The sequence below is a fragment of the Anas acuta genome, chromosome 2 (assembly GCF_963932015.1).
Source record: "Anas acuta chromosome 2, bAnaAcu1.1, whole genome shotgun sequence".
Classification (NCBI taxonomy): domain Eukaryota; kingdom Metazoa; phylum Chordata; class Aves; order Anseriformes; family Anatidae; genus Anas; species Anas acuta.
This window is the reverse complement of record NC_088980.1, coordinates 22,610,993-22,617,059: the sequence shown is the minus strand read 5'-3', so window position 1 is coordinate 22,617,059 and position 6,067 is coordinate 22,610,993. Positions and strand designations below refer to the sequence as shown.

General features: G+C 37.1%; 1 protein-coding gene across 5 annotated transcripts in view; it reads left to right on the top strand.

The window, feature by feature from the left end:
* The first annotated feature begins 480 nt into the window (after window positions 1-480).
* LOC137852289 (ATP-dependent translocase ABCB1-like) overlaps window positions 481-6,067 on the top strand; it is a 54,724-nt gene continuing 49,137 nt past the window's right edge. For 2 of the 5 annotated variants that reach the window (XM_068673879.1, XM_068673874.1), the window contains exon 1: window positions 5,784-5,968. The gene's annotated coding sequence lies outside the window, so the exon portion shown is untranslated. Of the gene's footprint in view, window positions 496-2,348; window positions 2,391-5,392; window positions 5,501-5,780; window positions 5,969-6,067 lie in introns of those variants that run through there. The other 3 variants (XM_068673877.1, XM_068673876.1, XM_068673880.1) reach the window with 3 other exon arrangements.

Sequence of the window (6,067 nt, the reverse complement as noted above, 5' to 3'; positions counted from 1 at the left end):
ACTCTGCAAATTTAGAACTTCAGTTCTTCAAGTTCTTCACAACTTAAATATTTACAAAGTTCAGTTCTGCTTGAACAAACACGCTATAGAGCTGTTTACTGGGCCTGGCTGGGATGGAGTTAATTTTCTTCATAGCAGCCTGTAGGCTGTGTTTTGGATTTGTGACCAAAACAGTGTCGGTAACATATCAATGTTTTAGCTATTGCTGACTGTGTTTATAGAGCATCAAGGCCTTCCCCGGTTTCTCACGCTGTCCCCAGCAAGTAGGCTGTGGGTGGGCGAAGAGGTGGGAGGGGACACAGCTCCACAGCTGACCCAATTTGACCAAAGGGATGTAGCACTCTACGTGACGTCGTGCTCAGCAATAAAATCTCAGGGCGAGGTTGAAGAAGGGGAGACATTTGTGGTTATGGAGCCTGTCTTCCAAGTAGCCGTTAGGTGATGAAGCCTGACTTTCCTGGAAATGGCTGAGAGTCTGCCTGCTGATGGGAAGTGGTGAATAAATGCTTTATTTTGTTTTGCTTGCCTGTACTGCTTTGCTTCACTTATTAAATGGTCTTTGCCGCAACTTTTTTTTTTTTTAATTTATTTTTTTGCCTGTTCAATTCTCTTTCCCCATGCCACTGCAAAGAATAGTGCAGAAGCAGGACTTAGCTGCCTACTGGGGTTAATCCACAAATTGTCAGTACTGTTATTTGCAGTAGGAGAAAATGGACTTGATAGCAAGATATCAAATCAGACTTCTTCAGCTAAAAGAAGGAAAACAAATTGCTTGTAATGCAGTATATATTTTATTATTGTACTGAAACCTGCTAGGTACCATTTGTAATTCTAGTCATGCTTTTGCAACTCACTATTTCCTATGTGAATTCTCAGAATCAGTAAATTTGTCAGATTATTTGTAGATGGATTTTATTCTTCATCATTATTGCTTATTCTTAAGTCATGCATGAAGTTTGTACAGGATCCTTAAAAAGAAAGGCTTGAAGGTGTTTCAGAAGATGGACTTCCACTTGCCTTCTTTTTCTGGCTTCCTACTGATATGGATTTCTTTGTAATGGGTAGAAGGAGCTGAGGAAACTGGAATACCATATGCCTCTATAGAGCATACTTGGGCAACAGTCATGGACAGGAGAATAAAAACAAGACCTGAATTCTACCAAACAACGCAATCAGAGTAGAATTGGCCAAGAAAAAACAATCACTTCAGCCACTGAAATATGAAGCCTATTTCTGACTCAGGACGGGAGGGATGTAAATTTAAACCTATGGGTTTAACTCATTAACTTGCTGCAATTTAGTTTTAGGTTGCTTACCTGAAATGAATAGGAATGTGGTATCTGAAGGTATCATGGCTTAAATACTGGAAGCCAGCTTTTGAAAGCTATACTTACAGACTGTAAATGTGATCACTACTTTATGTCAGGGCATATAAAATAAAGTTTAATCAGTGTTCACTTGTTGTGATTATTCTTCATGCACATTCTAAAGTTATTATAAGGTATTGCACTTTTTCTTTGTGTCTTTAATATTTACTTTGCCACTTGGTGGCCTCATTTGATAAGGCAATAAGCAATAAAAATGAAACTTTTTTTTTCCACGGGTGTGCAATTCAAATCTTGATATTCTCCCTGTACATCCAGGGACACTATACGCCTTGTTGCAACTGAATGCGTGTATGCTGTATTGAATGCTGTGCTTCTTGAAGGCCTGAATCACTGATGTTGAAGTGAGCAGACCTGAGAGCTTTTCAGTAAGGACAGAACTGAAGTGGATGACTCTTTTCTCCCTTTTCTTCCTTGCTGATCTCTGATGTCTTTATATTCCTTACTCCTTTGCTCCTCCAAACAAGCAGAGGATCTGCTACCACTATAGTTTAAATTATTTCTAAGGTTAGAACTTGTTCTTATTTTACTGATTTAATGACTTGCAAATGCTTTTCTGTATCTCTCTTGTGAAGGTATATCACAAGTCTCTATCCCTTTGCAAGTCTCTATCCCTTTGGTTAATGCTCCCGTCAATGATGGGATAGAAACTCAATGCCTGTAAAAAAAAAAAAAAAAAAAAAAAAAAAACAGTTAAAGAAGATAATGATTAACACTTAAAATAACACCTGATTCTTGTACCTCTACTTGACTATCTTCTAAAAATGTTGTGGCACGGTCAGGGTTTCTGTGTCTTTTCCTGATCTTGGTGGCTGTTGATTCTCTAAAATAACATGACCTTTTCCTGCCTGGTGCCTATTCATTATTGTGATTTTTTTTTTAGCTTCCTGCACTATTTGCTGTGATTCTCTGATGTTTTTGTTATAATGTTTTCAAGTTAATCCCAAGTTGGTAGTGTTCTGAGTGTTACAATTCTGGCTGAACCCTGGTTGGTGTGTGATACAGGTAAGCATTGCAAATGCTTAAATTGGATAGATGAGAAATGTTACACACTTATTTTTTCTACATGGAGCTCTGTTTTCTGGCTATTTCTATTAAAATGCAGAAAAACAAACAAACAAAAACAGCAGGTATCCATATATATCTGTTATCATAGACCCTAGAATTGTTGCTAATTGGCTCCACATACAAGTAGTGATTGCTATTGCAGGAGTAATATTCTGTTTTTATTTGGGGGGAGTTGGGATACCTTCAGACCGCATTCCAGTAGGATAGGCCTTAATGTCTACAACCCCATTTCTTACAGTACCTTTCCAAATTTGTTAATATGCTGTCACTAATGATACTTAGCTTCTAATGAACTGAATGAAGTATCACTTCAGACAATAGCTATTCTGCCTTGTAACCATCTCTGTCTCCTGTATGGTATCTTCACTTCTCCTAAAATTGCAGTTCAATCCCATTTCAGTGGTTAAAACTTAGGCCACCCCATGTGCTGGTTTTCCCATAACTTGTGTGTTGGTGATTACTGCTCCCAGAATCTACTGTGCTATTAGTAGTTTCTGTAACTGATGGTTGAGTCCAAGTATAAGCTGAAAACAATGTTAATACCACTTTCACTTTCCAATTCCAGTACTTTTTCTTCTATAAAGCTAATAGTTTTGCTAATGCTATCCACATTTAGATTCCCATATGACACTAGTAACTCTTAGGTAAATAACTGTCAAGATTATATGACTTCATGTTTTTTAATATTGCATACAATATGCCCCAAGTTTGATAGCTTACTAGGCAAAGTTTAAAGGAGTCTAAAATTTGAGTCTCAGCTTCTACTCTCTCCTAAATGGTATCCGTCATCTCTCTTGGAATGTTGCACTCAAGTATATGGGATCCGTTTCTGGGTCAGTGCTACAAATGTCCCTTTAATGAATGGAGTAGAATCTTTGGTTTAAAAATTAAAGCAACATGAGTAACAAAAGTCTATGACCGACACTTCTGACTTTTGTTTGTTTGTTTGTTTCTTTGTTCCAGTTTCTGCTTTACTTCTGACTTTCGTAGTTGGTTTAACCATCTCTGGTGTTTTTCACTCATATTTCATTTGGTGTGGTTGTTCAGGTTTCAACACAATTACTGCAGGTTATTTTGATTTCCAGCCAAGTAAGCTGAAATAAAATTTCCAGGTTAAATTTGTATCTTGCTTCATCCACCCAAAATATGATCTCTTAAAATCAGAGACATCTGTTAACCTCATAAGATTATTCTTGACTTCACAGAGCATAGATTCTGTGAATTAGTGAATTCAAATTGTGAATTCGTATGAATTAGATTCTGTGATTAGTTTCACACTTACCTCCCATAATTTTAAAGTAATGGAGATGTGCGTCCAAAGGTCATATGGTTTCTGATTAAAAGAAGAAAGAAGAAAAGGAGAAAAAAAAAAAAGAGAGAAGGGGAAAAAAGAGGGGGGGGGGAGAAAAAGGAAAAAAAAAAAAAAAAAGAAAAAAGAAACATTTCCATTGCCACTAGAGTTATGGTCTGCTATCAATAAAAAGAAGTGTTCCTACTGTTCCCATGTAACATAAATATTCACATTTTTTAATCTAATAAAATAAACATAAACCACACTGAGACATAGACTAGCAATTAATTTATGCTTCTTTTAATAGACTTTCCACTGATAATGACTTTGGTGAGATGTCACATACATCTTTACTGTTAAATTTTAATAGCAGCATTTATAATATAACATCATTCCTTTTCATTAACTCATTCACCTCTCCATAATAACATTAAACCTGGAACTATATAGGTATTTTTCTGTTCTGGAGTTTTATGTCATATGTTTAAGGTCCTGCTTTATTTATAATTGGAGCTGGTCTATCCCATTTACTGTTTATGTTGTATAATATAATGTTCCATAAATATGGAACATTATTTTCCATCCTACTTGCCATTCTGCAGAGTAGTGGTTTGTCCCTGTTTGTTTATCCATGCGTTGAGTGTTTCTTCCCAGTTGAGTTGCTATAACAACATTAACCTCTTTCCAATGTTTGCTTAGGGCCTGTATCCGTTCCTCACTTAAAACATTAGGCTGCCATTCAATTTATTTTTTTTTCCTCCCAGGCATACTTCTAAATCACGTGAACTTGTGAGAAGTTATGGCTCACAGGCCATTAAAATGCCAAGGTGATGCAGTATCCCAAACTTTTCTGTAACTTTTCTCCATTTGGCCTAACACTATTTTTATAGTTCCATTGGTTCATTCAGCTCACCTTGAATTAGGAGTTCTCAGCAAATCTGGAACCTTTGTTTTATTCCTAAGCCTCCACATAATTCCTTCAGGAATTTTCCCCTGGGAAATATGTTCCTTGCTCCAAAGCAATTTATTGGTTTAAATCCCATCTGGAAAATATGGTGTTAGACACCTGCACTGTGGTAGGCTTTGCAGTAGTTTTCTGTACTGGTGCTGTCTCAAGTCCATTTTGTCAGTGGATCCAGTACTAGCAAACAATATTTAATACCATTTTGCATAGTAGGTGGGATTGAGCTGAGACTTAAGCTGTGATTGAGCTGTGGTCTACTGTACTCAATTTGTATCTTAGCATGTGGTTCTTGAATTCTCAAATATTTTAGTGATATTTTTCTTTTTCCTCCAAGTGGGGTATTTACCATCGCAAGAGTTAAGCAATTGTGTGCCCATCTGTTTTAACGTTAGGCCAGCCAGCCATCCTCTACCATTCTTTTTTGCATCTGAGCTGCCCCTAAATGATTTTGTTCATGCCCTTATTGAAATAAATCTGCCTGAAGTGTATATAATGTTCTCCATCTGCAAGTGTTTATCTGCCCATACCACACTGGTCATTTTTAGAAGGTATAACCCCCCTCTGTGCTTCACCCATCTCCTAGCTTCTAGGGGTGATCGCCCCTCAATTCCCTCATTTGCATCTCTTAAAGTGGCTACATCTTTGATAACTTACTTTGTACTATTTTCTTTGTTTTGTTTTCAGAATTGCTGTTTCTTCAAAGTTTATACCTATTGGGATGACCACAACCTTAGGAAGGGCATCTGCTTTACTACATACACCAACTTCTCTACGTCTATATTTTTCCTTTTGGTATGCTTTTTACGTGAGCTCCACATTTTTCTTCCTCTCCTTTTTTTTTTTTTTTTTTTTTTTTTGCTTGGTTGGTTGGTTGGTTTGTTATTGTTTTGAAACTGTGGTCAGGCTGTGATTTAAACTGGTAGACTCCCAGATTAAAATCCTGTGTTTGTAGGTAATTTTTGTTCTAAATTGGTAGCCAAATAGTTAAAGCTGGATATACCCAGTCTGACACTACGTACAAAGCTAGGTCATTTCCTTTAGATTTCTCTTTTAACATTGTTTGCAGAGCTCATTAGCTCCGCTGCTTCTGCAGAGCTACTCTGCAGAAGGAAGCCAACTCCTCTGTATTTTATGAGTTGCCGCATATCTTATAAAGGATTTTCCAAGTTTCCAATAAAAACCGGACCCATCCATGAACCATGCTGAATATTCTGTGGCACAAAGTCAGCAACAGAGCTTTTATCTGAAAGCACTTGACAGGTAAGCAACACATAAGAAGTAAAGGGCACTTTACACTCTTCCACTGGTTAATGGACCATATAGGGCTGGTGCTAAAACCTTGTTGTCTTCTACAGAAAG